Below are 17668 nucleotides of genomic sequence, written 5' to 3'. Positions count from 1 at the left end.
CTACCCCTAAAAATAGCATCAAGAGCCTCGGAGTCTGGCTTGACAGATCTCTGTTCTTTAGTACGCAGGCCACAAAACTCTCAGCAACTTGCTTCGGCATCATGAGGATGCTGAGGAGAATCCTCCCTCTCCTTCCTATGGAGGCCAGACAAACAGCTGTCCAAGGTCTAATCCAGTCGCGCCTCGATTTTAATAATGTACTTTACCTCGGGGCCCCGGAATACACTCTGAGCAGGCTTCAGATGGCCCAGAACTGCGCAGCCCGCATCCTACTCAACATTCCTCGCAGACAGTCAGCTAGGGCCGGACTGATAACCCTTCACTGGCTTCCAGTGCGCCAGAGAGTTATGTTCAAGGCCATGTGCATAGCTCATCAGTCCTTCTGGAACACTGGCCCCAGTATCACTCAAGATCTAATAACCCACTACACACCCAACAGAAGTCTACGCTCGAGTCAGACCTTCCTGGCAATAGTTCCCAGGATAAAGAGATCCAGATCCGGAGGCAGGTCTTTCTCACATAACGCCGCGAGGGCCTGGAACGCCCTTCCGCTGCATCTTAGAGCCAACCCTAACCTTCTAGCCTTCCGCAAACAGCTGAAAACCTTTTTATTTCACCCAATCTAACCTACCCCCCCTTCTCCCCACGGGTGCCTCAGTCTGGTCTTACGGTATTCTTAGCGCTTGGACGCCTCCGGGCAGCAATTCGCGCTCTACAAATGCACATCCAATCCAATCCAATCCAATCCATAGTACGGAAACGGCTCTTATTAAGTCTACCTTGTGGAGTTCCGCAGGGGTCTTCATTGATCCCGATACTCTTTAACGTTTACCTATCCTCTCTTGCTCCCCTTGTTGAATCCTACGGTTTTAATTTAACATCATACGCTAACAACACCCAAATCGCAGTAACCAATCAACCAGAACGACCACAAGACACCGCTGCCAAATTTCACGACTGTATGTACGTGTTAAGAAACTGGATGGCACAAAACTGCTTGAAGTTAAAGTCCAGTAAGACCGAGGTTGTGCTATTTGGGAACAACCCAGCTCTCTGAGCACCCAACTGCTGGCCGAACTCACTAGGACTACTGTCAGTCCCGACCAGGAAGGTGAAAAACCTGGGAATTTGGATCGATGACACTCTTAGTTTCAAGGATCAGGTGAACTCAGTGGCATCTTCCACCTCGTTCACCCTTAGATCATGCAAAAAAATCATGCCTCTAATTCATAAAGAAGCACAACAATCCGTAGTTACTGCATTAGTAATGTCTAAACTGGACTACTGTAACAGTCTCTACCTCAAGCTACAAGAAGGCCTAATGAATAAATTACAGATTCTCCAAAACGCAGCTGCCAGACTCATTACTGGAACGCCTAAATATGCATCTATCACAGGTTCAATCAGAAGACTACACTGGCTGCCTATGAGGAAGTGTACCAAGTTCAAGGCCCTGTGTCTGGTCTTCAAAGCACTGCACGGAACAGGACCAGAATTCCTAAAACAACACTTCGGATGGTACTCGCCCAAAAGAACACTCCGATCTTCGAATGCCAAATTGGTGGTTACACCCCGGACAAAAAAAGCCAATTGGGGCGGCAGAAGTTTTATCGCTAATGCAGCCATAGCCTTGAACACCCTCCCTCCACATCTGAGTCACATGACCAACTTGATGGCATTCAGGAAGGCCTTAAAAACATGGCTTTTTACCAATTAAGTTGCAGTTAATATATACATCAATCTCCCAGTTTCCGTCAGTAGGCATTTCACCCTAGCGCCAGGACACCTTTTGGTAGCAGCAGCGCTTTACAAATGAAAATAACATTAATATTTACATTAACAAGCTTAACTGAAGCCAAGATGGTATTATGAGTTTATTTTCACAGTGAGCATGCCCAACCGCACCATATAACTATTCGTTCTCCACTCAATATCATACCATAGTATTTATCCCGCTTTGAGCTTTCCATTGTATTAGTATTTAGAAGAAAGATAGTATACTCTACAGCAGGGATAACATCTATATATTATATACCTTATAGAAAGGAATGGAGAGAGGACTGAAGACTGTTCCCGAAAGTACTCCACATCAAATCTCCTTTGAGGTGAAGGGAAAGGAGACATAACCACTGTTTGTATCCTGCCCCAAAAGACACTATGATGAATGAATTAAAGCCATTAATAAGTAATTGATTCCAGTAACAACAGGCATGGATCAGAGTAATCTGATAAAACAGAAGTAAAACATAGTAGCAGCCAATTAAACCATGCAACATGATGGCTCATTGATTTACACTTTGGCTGCTTATGTATAGAGTCATATCCAAGTCAAGAGTCCAGCCTTATATCTTTCCAAAGTTGGAACCATTGCTTTTGTAACAGAATTAGAATTGCCTTGTTTGTGTACAAAGCACTGCGTAAAACACACTATCATTATCCATATTAGAAGTAGTGGGAAAGAGGTTAGAACAAAAACAGTTAGGCAATATCAGTTAGTTACAATCAGTACGCAGTAGTTAAAATGAGTGTCACCAAAAAGTAACCAGAAGGAAACAGCAAAACAGTAGGAACAGTAAGAACATTAGGAACAATTAAGCATCAGTAAAATGTAACGGGTATCTTAAGGTCCATTCTAATGTCAGCGAGGACATTAAATAGAACAAATGTGGGTGTGAGAGTTCTTTCCTACTTCTACGATTGCCAGTTGTGGATAGCATTGCTTACAACTGGTGCTCCAGAGCCAATACTATCGAAGTCCAAGTGAGTAGTCATTCTACTCCCTTTAGGCATATGCCTCTCTTAGCAGTCACTGTGATCAGTGAAGTCTTAGTGCACAAATGTGAAAGAGGTTACAAACACCATAACACATAAAACTGTCTATTTATAAACAAGCTGGTACAATGATAAATTAAATTAATATAAACAAAGAGAGCAACAAGTCTGACATATAACCCTAAACATGTTATGGGCACTTATTTACTCTTAAGTTTAAACTATGGCCAAACTGCACGATGGTCGAAAGGAAAACTTCGGAAAAGTTGGTTTTTTGTGAAGGTGTTCACTCCAGTCAGAGATTCGGGTTTTTGAAAGGTATTCTGATGAAATAAATATGCACCTAAATCTAGTTCTGGTTCCCCCCTGGAATCCTCATTGCCCACGTAAGTTGGCAGATATGGAAGCTACTGCCTGTCGTGTTCCTAAGAAATTTAAAGGGGTCACACAAGAAATGTTTAAAGTCAAAACCAGTACCAAATGTAGCCACTGGTGCTATTCAGAAGAACCAGTGGTAATATCAGTAATGCCGAGGTGACCGGTCACTAATGTCCTCTACAGCTGCAGTCTTAATTTTACAGAATTGCTAAACAAGTTAGGGACCCTACTGTTTATGGTGCTTTTGGGAGAGATGTAGTGATTGGCCGCTACTCACTTTGAGTCAAAAGGGTATCTCACATTTATCCGCTGAGCGGGTTGGCTTAAACAAGTGCACCTTAAAGGTAGGGCTTGACTGTGACTCCTAGAATGAGGAGGTTACCAGAACCATAAAAGAGAACAAAGAAGGAGGGTTAAATGGTGCTGCAGTCATGTACTATAGCTGATTGAACAAGATCTGAAGCGGGGGACATGACGATGGGCCTTGTGGATCTGGGGAGGGAGATTACAGATAGCCAACAAACAGAAGTCAGACTTGGCAGTGCAGGCTCAGTCGGTTGATGAAGACATGATAGGCTACAGCGCATAATTCAGATCCTTTCTTTTCTCCAGTCTTCTTTCTCCAAGTTACGGCTGTTGAGCAGATCTTGTGCCTCTTGGGCGACTCATTCCTGACTGGAGAACTCCAGCATCCCACCTCTCTTCAGGGCCCAGCTTCTTTCCTCAAAGTAGATTCCAAGACGTAGTCTAATTCCAGAGCAAAGCTTCCACATCTGGTTTGATGCCTTCTTCCCACCCTGTAATGCAGGCCTCCTTTCCATTTAGGTGATTTACCAAGTGCTGGTCAAGCGAGCCAGTGCTCATCCTCCTCTGGTAACCAATGTAGGATACCAGGGCAAACAAGATGTCTCTTTATTTCAAAGTGTGCACACACCCTGATTCTAAGAAATCACATATTCATTTAGTTGACTGTTTCCTCACACTCTGAAGCATGGAGGTGTACCCAAGGCCAGGCTGGACAGGTACCAGTGGGACTTGGTGTCAGACTTAGTCAGAGATCTATATGTATTCTCATTACTCAGAGACCAGCAGCATACAGTAAGAATAAATGTACTCTGAGGAAAGGAGCGGGGAGGTAAACTCACCTGCTCAGCAGGTGGAGGATGATTGGGAAGCAGCACCTGAGAAAGAAATACTTGAAGGCTGGATTTCCAACATGAACATAGCCACTCTACACCATTGGAAATCACCATCTCCTGCAGTAAACAAAAGTGAAACAAGTAGACCCCACTGTTTAACAACTCAAAAAAAAGTAGATGTCTATCACACACACTTACGTGCAGTCTAAATTTGACAGAATCTCATCACAAGTTTATGACCCAACTGTTTATGGTGCTTTTGCGGTTAATGCAGTAGTGGGCCAGCACCCACTATTAAGTTCACTCACATCAACCCACATAATGACTGCAGGAGATTGGAGGTATGGTAACTGGAAGGAACTTCAAATAGGAAAGGCCAGCAGACCCCTTGATGTCTCCCCGCTGATGCGCCCATTTTAAATCTGGATCTAACTCATTACAGTCTTAACTATGAGAGGATGAGTATCACCCACGAGGTAGGCTCTTCTGAAGACCTGTAAAGTGAAATGTCAATAATATTCAAGATCTTGAATGTAATAAGGAAGCTTGGTGCCTTCCCTCTGTTTATGACTGAAGCCTTTAGGCATATGTTTCATAATACCAAGCAATGGACAGTGGGCACCAAAGGTCCTACAGGGAGGAGATGGTGAGACTGAGACTTTAAGGAAGAGGAGCTCCTTTTTGGTGCAATGAAGATTACCAGGTAAGTAATCTGAGCAATACTTCCATCTTCACTAACTGGCTAATGGTGTATGTGCCTTATTGATTACTTTGTTGATTTTGCTACTTTATTATTATGTGACTTATTGGTTACTTGTTGAACAGGAAGTAAAGATCACAAATCTTTATTTCTTGTACCAAAATAAATCAATAAGGTATAACAAAAATGATAAGGCTAGAGATAGTACAAGAATGACCTAGATAAATTAATAAGACTCACCTTTTGCCTTATGTGCACCAGTTTGAATCTTCCCACGATGATGCATTTGGAAAGTAATTACAATTATCTCCTAATCCAAATGAAATTCAGAACAAGTCTTTGGATGGAACCCTAGTCAGGTCTCAAAACGTCAGTGTATTGAATTATAATTAGATTTGATTAATCAGTTGCTAAAGATCCCAATTCTCCTAAAAGCCAATAACTCCAAGGGTTCAAACAAATGCTGTTGTAGGCTTCATAAGACCAACAAGAGATCCCAGACAGGAAGCGAGGATTTTGTTTGTGCTGTTGAAAAACATGAAGGGGACAGCTTTCTCTTTCTGCTAAAGCCTGACCATGCACTCTTTATGCACTTATGGCCCCCATTAGACTTTGAAGGAGGATGCTGACAGATATTTGAAAAAATCATTCTTTAAGAAACCTGGGATTTCGGAAGGAAAACAAGAAAGGGGACCAAACTCTTGTGTGGAGTGCCACTGAGAAACAAACTGTTCAAATGTGTGTTGCAAGTGGATGAAGTAGAAGGTCCACAACATTATTGTATTCATTTCATTACGTCTTTGAAACAACATATTTGTTGAAGATTGAATCTCTTGACTTCCAAAGCGTTAGGTTGAGTCTAAGGATTTTTGTTCCACAGATATCTGGACAATGGCTTGGCAACCAATTTAGTAGTGAAACCCCTGTCTTCTTGGCAAAAATGGGGCAATTAGAATATATGCGTATAGCTTGAAGCCTAGGGCTATACCAGTTGTTAAAGGCCCTGACCTGGAGATATATGCTGAGCCACAGCCGAGGGCCTGTTAAAAGGGAGGAAGCCTTTACCTACAGGTGTAGCTCGAGGCAGAAGGGTTGTAAGGCTTTTTGAACATTCGACCCATAAAGGGTAGAATCTTCTAAATTAAAAAGGAAGACACATGAAGACAATGGAATGTTAGTGCTCCAGGCTTATATCTGCCATTATAAGACCGCAGCTATCCAATAAACAAAGCCCAAACTTTAGAAACAAAAAGGGAACTCACATGTTTTAAGGAGATTAATATTGAAAAATCAAGCCAGGCCATCCTCTCCTGTAAGTCAGGGTCGCCTTTCGATCTATGCCCCCCCAAATATCTTACATGCATTGGTGGATACTGTAAATCCTGTTATCATTCAGATTGTTATACCACTTTTAGGCTAGCAAAAATCCCTGATATCTGGAAAATTGTCACTGTGAAGCCACTCCAAAAAAAGAAACTTTCTGACCCCACCACTCTCTCCAACCTCAGACCAATCTCACTACTACTATGTCTGAGAAATATTGTGGAGAAATTAGTCAACACCAAATTTAATGACTTCCCACAAGAAACCAACACCCTGCACCCTAGGCAATCAGGTTTCAGACTGGGCCATTCAACAGAATCAGTGGTGCTACACACCATTGACACCTTAAAGTTTGCCCTGGGTCAGGGTAAGGATGCAGTACTGGTTCTGTTAGATTTATCGGCAGTGTTCGATACTGTCTCTCATGACATCTTGACAGACAAGCTGGCCCACTGCGGAGTCACAAACAAGGCATTGGCCTGGATCACATTTTTTTTAGAAAATAGGCATCAGATTGTAACATTGGGAAGTTACAAATCGGGAGAAAAATGGTTGTCATCGGGGGTTCCTCAGGGCTCATCCCTGAGCCCAACCCTTTTTAATCTCTACATGACACCACTTCTCTCTCTGATGACCACTTTTGTTGTTGAATCCATTGCATACGCAGACTACACCAGCTGATCCTCTCTCTTGATAAAAACTCTACAGTGGTGGAACACAAGTTTCACCACTGTCTAACATCGGTGATGAATTGGATGAAATTGAATCAACTCAAATGTAACAGCTCTAAAACAGAAATGATGCTGTTTGGAAAGTCCAAAGTATTTAGGCCCATTCAGTGGTGGCCATCAAATTCAGATGCTCCTCCCACAACAGCATACACAGTGAGAAATCTAGGAATACTATTTTACCCCACATTACCTTTCCACAAGCAAACACTTACTGTGGCAGGCATGTGTTTCCAAACAATAAAAACTCTCTGAAAATTCTTGTACCTTCTACCGGTGCCTGCTAGGAAGATGGTTGTAGAATCCCTAATTGTATCTCTCTTGGACTACTGCAACAGTCTATATGCAGGAACAAAAAAGATGGTCGTGAAAAGATTGCAGGTCGTCCAGAATGCTGCCGCGAGTTTGGTACTCAAACTGCCCAGAGACTCCTCCTCTGCTGCAGCACTTAAAATGCTTCATTGACTACCTGTTCATAAGAGGATTCTCTTTAAAATCCTGACCATAACATACAAAGCCATAAGCGCAACCGGACCAGAATATCTAAACTCTAGAATCAAGCCGTACACCACCCAACGTACTCTGCGCTCTTCTTCAGAAAATTTGTTAACAGTGCCCAATTTCAAATTGAAAACCAGAGGTAGAAAGACTATGGCGGTACTAGGGACTAAAGCCTGGAATGCTCTGCCCACTCAGCTAAGGCACACACAAACGGAACCTACGTTCAGGAACCTTATAAAAACTTGGATTTTTGCCACCCCATATCATATGGTGTTATCTCTTAGTTAAACACCACTACTTAGTTATTCTCTCCTCTGCAAAACCTTTTCAGATCTCCCTTTTCTCTGCTAAAGCGCCTATATGCTCCTTGGAGTGAACGTTACGCTATCCAAAAAACCTTTCTATCATTCATTCATGTCTTCAATGGAGCTGTCAACATTCCAATGTTATAATTAATTAGTTTTTTATCCAGTGGCCGATAAGGACATTGTCGACATCGCCAAGTTAGCATGAGCCCAGGCGCCATGATGCTGTTTTTGGGCACGTTACTACATGACTTTATTTTTGCACAACTCTGTTTATGCCTTTCACATAAGAACCGTCTGCTTTGTTTTTTCTCCAGCTGTTCCTGGAGTTTAGTCTGAACACTGTGAGCAATGTTGATAAACAATGCCCCTTGTTATTCTGTTCTGGCCAGTCCCTAGCACCTACAAAAAACATGCTAACACAGCTGCTGCTGGAAACTCATTCATTAATAGTATGGGGATGCATGTTTAGGGAACACAAACTTGGAGAGGGATCTTTCCAGGGAAAAGAACAATGCATTTCTTATGATGTAGATCTACCATCTAGGCACTAAGGTGTGGGGTGTGCAGACAAAGCCCAGAGAACAACTATTACATAATATTACATATTCTTAACAAGGGGAGGGTGGTTAGGCGTTATAGTCCTCTTTCCACTGTCTTTATATGATGATATCTCACTTTACGATTTATGGCCTAGCTACAATGCTAACTGTATTAGTTCTAAGCATTGTGCTGCTCGATGTGACTCTTATACTGCATTTTAGAGCACAATAGTTAAAATAAATATTTTAAACGATATCTGTGTTTTATTCAGTTCTTTTGTTGACATGTGCATCTTGTTACCGCAATTCCTGAGATATCCATGTGTTGTCTTCTGGGGTGTCTAATCATTTGCTTAATCATGAGTGTGTAGGAGAGCGAGTGAGACACTATAGCTATTCGGCCCTGGGTTCGTGGGCACTAAGGTGGGGAAAGGCTTAGCATCCATACACCGAGGGCTCATTTTCCTGTGCATTGTTCTGTGTATGTGCAGAATCCCTGGAACACTTTCTCTTGCTGAATATTCCTCAGCACCCATGGAGGAGATGAATAAGATGATGTGCATTACGGAGGAGCTGTGGGCCAATAGCAGGAGAGGTCAACTATTCCCAATGCCATTGAGCATGTTGATCTGGTAAAAACATGTGGAAGTCGAGCCCCTGACTAGGCTGTGAATAGGTCTATCCGAGGAATCCCTTGTTGGAGAATCAAGAACAAAAATGGATTTGAATGGAGATGAAAGTTCAAAGTGAAGGAAAGCACTCCGTTCAGATGGTCTACTAGGGAATTCTCTGTCCTGCCAGGGAACTTGTCCTTAAAAACTGATTTCATGCTGCCCGAATCTAAGAAGTAAGCTATATTTGATAGAGTTTGACATTGCTTTCGCCCATGTCCATTTACATACGAGTAAGTCATGTGATTGCCTTAGCAAAGTAATTCAGCATGGCATGCCAAGAGAGGAGTGAATACTGGAAGAGAAACCTCGGCTCTATCACACGCTGTTGGTTAGGCTGTGGTCAGTCTTTTTTAAAATAAGCACGTTGCTATTTTGCACAGGATCTCTTAACTTCTTATTTGTATTGCTGCTATTTTGTTGATTCTGTTGATTTTATAAACGCGAAAATCACTGTACCTGCTTGGTGTCGCCTTAGTCCGCCACGGCTTGTGCCATTTGAGCGGTGGGATCCTACACCATCTTTCTAGGCGCCTCACTCCCTCGATTCAGCAGGGGTAGCGCTCTAGCCTCAGCCCACACTGTTGCGGTCCCGCCCACTGTGATTGTTTAACCCAGTGCGCCGAGCGGACGCACGCAGAAGAGAAACCTCGGCTCTATCACACGCTGTTGGTTAGGCTGCTGTCAGTCTTTTTTAAAATAAGCACTTTGCTATTTTGCACAGGATCTCTTAACTTGTTATTTGTATTTCTGCTATTTCGTTGATTCTGTTGATTTTATAAACGCGAAAATCACTGTACCAGCTTGGTGTCGCCTTAGTCCGCCGCGGCTTGTGCCGTTTGAGCGGTGGGGTCCTACACCATCTTTCTAGGCGCCTCACTCCCTCGATTCAGCAGGGGTAGCGCTGTAGCCTCAGCCCACACTGTTGCGGTCCCGCCCACTGTGATTATTTAACCCAGTGCGCCGAGCGGACGCGCGCAGCGGCGCGCTGGCGGCACGCCGAATGCGCGCCAAAGGCAAGCCCGTCTGCGCCCGTCCGCTACCGGCCGACTCCAGACGCCAGGCACCCTGCTCTTCATCCCTGACCGGGTGCCTACACACTCACTGACCGGTAATCTACAATGGCTATCATACGGTATACTAACTTGGAGCTTCACGCCTTAAACACAGCAAGCAAGACCACCATAATATCCAAACATCCCCGCACTAGTAGTAAGGGTATGGAACTCAAGACATCAGCGGCAAGACAACACTCGAGCTCACCCACTCCTCCCCGATTGGAGGAAAACCTAGTCAGCATGTATTGCAACGCTAGATCCCTACCGAAGCACGCCTTGGAAATATGGTCGCTCTTGGACTCAGATAACCCTGATGTCTTATTTGTCACGGAGACATGGTTGCAGGAGTCCTCCTTGCCCGATATCGCAATAGCCATTCCCCCCACTTATAAAATACATAGACTTGACCGCCCTGGTAAAAAGGGAGGTGTAACGGCTATAATTTACAAACCTACTATTAAACTCTACAATAATGACTACTATTTAGAACCTTGGGGTGAAATGTGTATTGCCACCATGACCATTGGAAACAAAGAGTCATGGAAGGTAGCTCTGATATATAGACCCCCAGGAGCCAAAACCCATTTTGTGGAGAAACTAGTGGAAGCAATAGCGCCCTATGCCCAGGCCACAGGGAACTTCCTTCTGTTAGGAGATATCAACTACCATTTGGACCAAATTCATGACCCCTATACTGTAGACCTAATCACTAGCTTCGAGGCCTTACAGCTACACTTACTTCCCACAGGTCCAACGCATACTGCCGGACATGCGCTGGATCTTATATGTACTAATTCTTCAAAAGTTGAGATCAAGCAGATCGATCCAATACTATGGACTGATCACTTTCTCATAAAATTCGACATTACTGGCCCCCAGGTCAAATCCCGAAATATTACCCAACCAAAACTAAGTAGACCGTGGAACAAGATCACCTTAGACTCCTTCACTGCACATTTCTCCCCGCCAGTTATCACTTATGAAACTGACCCCAATGCAGCAGCATATGAGCTAGAATCGGCAATCGCCTCGGCGCTAGACAACATTGCTCCAGCACGGGCCTCTAAGCCCCCAACGAAAAATTGACCTTGGTTTACGCCGGACCTGGAGCTAGTTAAACACTCGGTCAGGGTACTAGAAAGGAAATGGAGACAAACAAAAGATTCAAAAGACAGGGAACAATACAAGGCAGCACACAGGCAGTATATGAATGGGATTGCCATGGCAAAAAAAAGTTTACCTCGGCAATAGGATAACACAGGCAGCTAACTCACAGAAAGAGCTATATAGCATAGTCAAGGAATTCACTAATCCTTCTGCCAACCAACAGCCACCTATCGCATCTAAAGAATGGGTGAATTCTGTGGCCCTATACTTTCATGATCCGCAAGCTCTTCCCTCAGCAGCTGCCTGTAAGCCAGGCCTTAGGCTTACCGAACAACAGCCGCGTTGCCACACTAAGGGAATTCTCACCTTGCCTAGAAACAGAGGTGGAGGTAACCCTGCGCAAAATGAAGTCTGGAGCCCCTGGAGACCCTGCTTCTCCACAAATCCTATCCAAAATAGCTCCCGCCCTGATCCCTGCCCTTACTAAAACTTTGAACCAATCCCTACTACATTCTTTGGTTCCATCTCATTGGAAGGAGGCAGTAATAAGACCTATTTTGAAAAAACCCTTGGCTGACCCTGAATCTCTCCCTAATTATCAACCCATCTCCCTTCTCCCCCTATTTGGAAAGATCATGGAGTCCTTAATTAATAAACAACTTATAGGGCATCTGGAAACCAATAAGCTCCTGGACCCATCCCAGTCGGGATTCAGGGTGTCGCATAGCACAGAAACTGCCCTGTTGGAAATTGTCGATAATATAAGAATGACTCTTGACTCCAGACAGTCTGCCATACTTGTTCTTCTTGACCTATCTGCGGCCTTCGACACCATCTCCCATCGCATTCTTTTAAAGCGCCTTGTTGAGGTTGGTGTCGAAGGCTCCGCACTACACTGGATAAAGAGTTATTTGACCAACCGGCGGTCCAAGGTCCAAGTTGGAGCTCACGCCTCCAACTTTTATTTCAAAGATAAGGGTGTCCCCCAGGGGTCAATATTGAGCCCTACGCTCTTTAACCTATATGTGTCCCTCCTTGCAACGATCATTCGAGCACACGGTTTTGGAACCGTGTCCTACGCAGACGACACTCAATTACTGGTCACAATAAACCATGACCCTGATGCAATCAAATTGAGGTTTAAAGAGTGTATGGTATCTATTCATGATTGGATGACCAAGAACTTCTTAATGATGAATGCAGGTAAGACGGAGGTCTTGCTTTTTGGAAAAGCAGATAAAATATGGTCAGACGATTGGTGGCCAGTCTTCCTTGGTCCATGCCCCTCGCCTAAACCCTCTGTCAGGAACCTGGGGGTAATAATTGATAATAAGCTCTCCATGTCTGACCATATAAGTAAAGTTGTGCGAACTGGTTTCGGCCTCATTCGTAATCTGAAGAAATTTTTTAAATGGATACCCATCTCAGCTCGCAAACCCCTAGTACAAGGACTCATTATCAGCAGGATTTATTATGGAAACTCCCTTTTGGCCTCAATAAACATCACTCTCCTGGCTAGCCTACAGGTCCTCCAGAACACGGCCGCAACGCAATGCCGTCACGCACCCCATCACTACCTTGCTTAAAATCTTTGCACTGGCTTCCAATACAAAGGCGTATTAAGTTCAAACTATGCTGCCTGGTACATAAATCCATCAATGGACAAGATCCAGCATACTTGGAACGCAAGCTAAAGGCCCATAAACCAACAAGAACGCTTAGATCTTCTGGCAAATCTCTCCTCACCATCCCGAGGGTACGCACAGCCAGAAATGGTGACAGGGCATTTAGCAAGACAGCCCCTGAAACCTGGAACTCCAGATACAGACTGAGTCAGACTACCTTAGGTTTTGTAGACAACTAAAAACCTGGCTTTTCTAGTCCTACTCATTCTGCTATGTGGTTTCCAGCTGGGGGCTTTCTCTTCTGCAAGCGCTCTGAGACCTTCGGGTGATTTATGCGCTATACAAATGCAATAAATAAATAAATAAAATAAATAAAAGCCTGGAACACTGCAACAACCCTCTGCAGCTGGATGAATGATTTGCTTCCAACTTTAACCACTGCCCTCGAACCACAGAGTAGTGCGTGGTGGTGCTCTCCAATGTGCATGAGGCTTGAGTCCACAAACAACCATGGCCATTCCTTTCTGAGGTGTTGAGATACCGAAATCAGAAATTCCAGGTCATGATTACAGTATCCCCAATGAGACAATGGATGGTGTTTTGAGGTGGAGGCAAGAACAGAGGACCACGGCTCTTGTGGTTCATATGAATTGCTGATTCTGCAGACACTCTTTTGCTAGAGCACACTTCTTGGTGAACAGTTATCACAGAAGATTTTAGGGTGGCTATTCCATGCATTGGAAGAAAGTCCATCTCTAGATCTGTGCAGAACTTGGCTCTAATAAATACTCAATGCTGGTCTGGAATAAGCTGCTATTTCTCCCAAGATAGTAGGAATCTGAGGTTTTGCACAGCCCGGCATTTGTTAAAAAATAGATAAAACAAAGGACACAGTGATGGATGGAATACTTGAATTTATCACAGCCACTGTAAATTGTTTCTGCCACATTCGGACCAGTTTTGACAAGGTCAAAACTGGTCTGGGGTTGCTTGTGTCCTCTTAAGGAGGGGGCATCACATAGCATTGTCGATGAACTATCCCCAGGAGGATCAGGGTCAGTACTGATCTGCGTAAGGTTGACTTCTGTCTAGAGTGACACAGTGGGAGAAAGTAATATGTTAAAATCTTCCCCAGTGTGATTGCCCCTGCTTTAAACTATTCACAGGCATTCCTCCAATCACCTTTGTTGTGTTTGATGTAACATTTAAAGTGGCAAAGTCTCTGCCCAGACAGGGGTCCCTTGCTCGCTGTGCCACCTCATCCTTGCTTCACCTCATCTGATGAGACATAAAAGGCCATAACGTTTCTGTGGTTGTGCTCCCTTCAAGACGGAACCTCGCCTGGCAGAGTTTACTCTTCCCATGATGAGCGGGGTCAGTACTGATTTGCATTTGGAAGCTGTCTGCTTAGGGTTGCACTCTGGGTGAGAAATGCCAAATCCAAGGCAACCAGAGTAAGGTTTATTTTATTCACATAATTATGTACAGTTTGATGTGTATATGTGTAGGAGAATGTTGAATTTCTTTTTGATGGAGCAAGCCTTTTAGCAGACACATGTGTACTATTGAAGAGGTATGACTTAGAGGTTAGAGTTGCCGACTTTACAACTGGGGAACCTAGACCTGATCCTGGCCTCATCTCACCATCCTGTGGTTTTGAGCAAGTTACTTTGTATCTTTTGAGTGAATATAAATGTTTTTATATTGTTTAGCTTTCATGTAAAATGTCAGGGGCTTGTGTAAAGAAATCTAATAACCTTTGGCCAAGTTTGCGCTATGAAAAATGAACAACTTGCTCTGAAAAAGGAGGGGTGCTCTTTAGTGGCCCACAGGCACAGTCCTCAACTGAAAGCTCTTGCTATAATAATAATAATAATAATAATAATAATAAAAACATTTATTAAGCACCTGAATACAGTAAAAACAGTGCGTCTCCAAGCTAGGGTGCATTCCAACACAACTAAAAATAAAGATCAATCCATGGAGAGGAGAAAGGACAGGGGAAGAGAGACCCTACATTTATACTAATCTTCAGGAAATAGATAGGTCTTCAGTTTCTGCCGGAACCTGGTTTCCGACGGTTCCATCCGTCCTATGCCCTGTTAATGGATGGTGAGGAATGCTGGTTTAGCATAGGTTCCTTTATTTATTTATTTATTTATTTATTTATAAGATTTCTATAGCGCACAAATACCTTCCGGTGTCTCGGCGCTGGAGTTCACAGAGTTGCAAGGAGTTCCTACTGAGACTTTACTGGTCAAAAAGCCATGTTTTAATATGTTTCCGGAATATTAGTAAAGATGAACTGGATTTAATATGAGTTGGGAGCACATTCCATAGTTTGGAAGCAGCAACCACAAAGCGTTTGTCTCCCCATGTTGCTTTCATAGTCCGAGGGATATTAAGCATTTGGAGTGCCGATGAGCGTAATGAACGATTGGGTTTATAGATACTGATGGATTTTTTTTGAAAATCTGGTCCAGTGTTATTCATTGCCTTGTAAATGATACACAATGCTTTAAACTTCGTGCGGGATCTAATCGGCAACCAGTGTATTTGGCGGATGGTGGAGGAGAAAGATGAATATTTAGGTGTGCCGGTTAGGATTCTTGCAGCAGCATTTTGCACCAGTTGTAATTTGTTCACGACTTGCTCTTGTGCATTCAGCAGTAGGCCGTTACAATAGTCCACTTTGGATAAAACCAAAGTGGACATTAAAGTTTTGCCTGCATTTGGGGGTAAAAAAGGAAGCAGTTTCTTTACCATTCTCAAGGTGTAGAAGGATGCAGAGACCACGGCATTTGCGTGACCTACGAAGGTTAGCCTATTGTCAAATAGGACTCCTAGGTTTCTGACTTTCGATACCGGTAGGGGCGGAGCTCCTAGCTCTGATGGCCACCAAACTGGAGACCAAGAAGGGGTCAGCTCACCAAAAATCATGACCTCCGTCTTGTCAGAATTTAGTTTTAAACAATTCTGACCCATCCAGGTGCTGATTGCTCTCATACCCTCCTGAAAGTTAGCGGCCACTGCTGCTCCATTTTTGTGAATTGCCAGGACTAACTGAGTGTCATCGGCATAAGATGTTAATCCAATGCCGAATGACTTGATCACCCTCGCTAAGTCCGATACATAGATGTTAAAAAGCGTCGGACTTAGCGAGGAGCCCTGGGGAACTCCACAAGGCAAAGTGAAGTTAGGCGAGTAAAAACTCCCCATTTTCACAGACTGCTCTCTGTCAGATAGAAAGGATGCCAAGAGAGCCTTAGCTTTGCCCTGAATACCAATAGCTGCGACACGGTCGATCAGAATGTTATGATCGACCGTGTCGAAAGCTGCGGACAGGTCCAGGAGTATTAAGACCGCTGCACCGCCTTGGTCCATGATTATCCTGACCTCCTCCGCTGCTTTTATCAGAGCAGTCTCGGTCCCATGGCCCTTTCTGAACCCAAATTGGGTGTCATCTAGGAGCTCATTGTTATTAATGAAGCTCGACAGTTGTAAATTCATTGCCTTTTCAAAAAATTTCGATGGATAAGGAAGCGAGGCAATGGGTCGATAGCTTTTTAGTTCTGCTGGATTTAGTGTTGTTTTTTTTAGAAGGGGCTTCAAAATGACTTTCTTCCAGATTGAAGGGTAGTCACCTGTCCGGAACATGGCATTACAAATATTAGTAAGTACCGGGGCTATCAAATTAGACACAGGTTTAAGAATATGTGGGGGGCATGGGTCCAAAGGTGAACCTGATTTAACAGTGTTCATAATCTGTTCTATGGACAGCTGAGAGAGTGAGGAAAAAGCCTCCAGGATTGGTTTTGCTGATTTGTGAGGGTAATCTAGACAAGTTGAAGCAGTAGTAGATCTTTTGGTGAAATTATTAAAGATATCTTCAACCTTGTCTTTAAAAAATTCTGCAACCTCATTGCAAAAAGTTTGAGACGGTTCTATGGAGTCAGGGGACGGAGAGTTGGCTAATTTTTTAACCACTTGGAATAGCTGTTTGCTAGAATTTTGAGCTGATTCTATTTGTGAACTAAAAAAGTTGCATTTTTCCGTAATGATAAGTTTTTTATAGATAAGCAGAGCTTTTTTATATATCTCTTTATCATTATTGTCGTAGTTCCTGCGCCAGCGCCTCTCTAGATTTCGGCATCGTTGTCTCTCAAGCCTCAAAGGTTCTGAGAACCAAGGAGCTGATGGTTTAATGCGGTTGGGGTGCAAGCTTTTAACAGGTGCAATGCAATCAAGTGCATTGGTCAGCCAGTATCCATAATTGTTAGATGCTACAAGTGGGTCTTCTGTGTCTCTGGGTTTTGTAGAATCCAGGATGTTATTGAAAACAATATGATCAATATTTTTCCAATCACGACATTTAATTTGAGAGCGTGTGATAGGCATAGAGTTTTTATAGTGCCTGACTAATATAGAGAATTTTACTGCCGAGTGATCTGTCTATGTGAGCGGGATCACCGTGGGTTGACTCATATATAAATTGTTCGTAAATAGACCGTCTAAAATATGTCAATCAATCAATCAGTCAATCAGTGACACTTATAAAGCGCGCTACATACCCGTAGGGTCTCAAGGCGCTGGGGGGGGGGGGGGTGCCGCTACTGCTCGAACAGCCAGGTCTTCAGCTTCTTCCTGAAGGAGAGGTGGTCTTGGGTCAGGCTCAGGTCGGTCGGGAGGGAGTTCCAGGTCTTGGCGGCCAGGTAGGAGAAGGACCTTCCTCCCGTAGTCGCTCTTCGGATGCGGGGGACGGCGGGGAGGGCGTGGTTGGCTGATCGGAGGTGGCGTTTGGGAGCGTAGAAGTTGACTC

This window comes from Lissotriton helveticus, chromosome 4_1, assembly GCF_964261635.1.
Source record: "Lissotriton helveticus chromosome 4_1, aLisHel1.1, whole genome shotgun sequence".
In the NCBI taxonomy this organism is placed as follows: domain Eukaryota; kingdom Metazoa; phylum Chordata; class Amphibia; order Caudata; family Salamandridae; genus Lissotriton; species Lissotriton helveticus.
Note: the sequence above shows the minus strand (reverse complement) of the source record.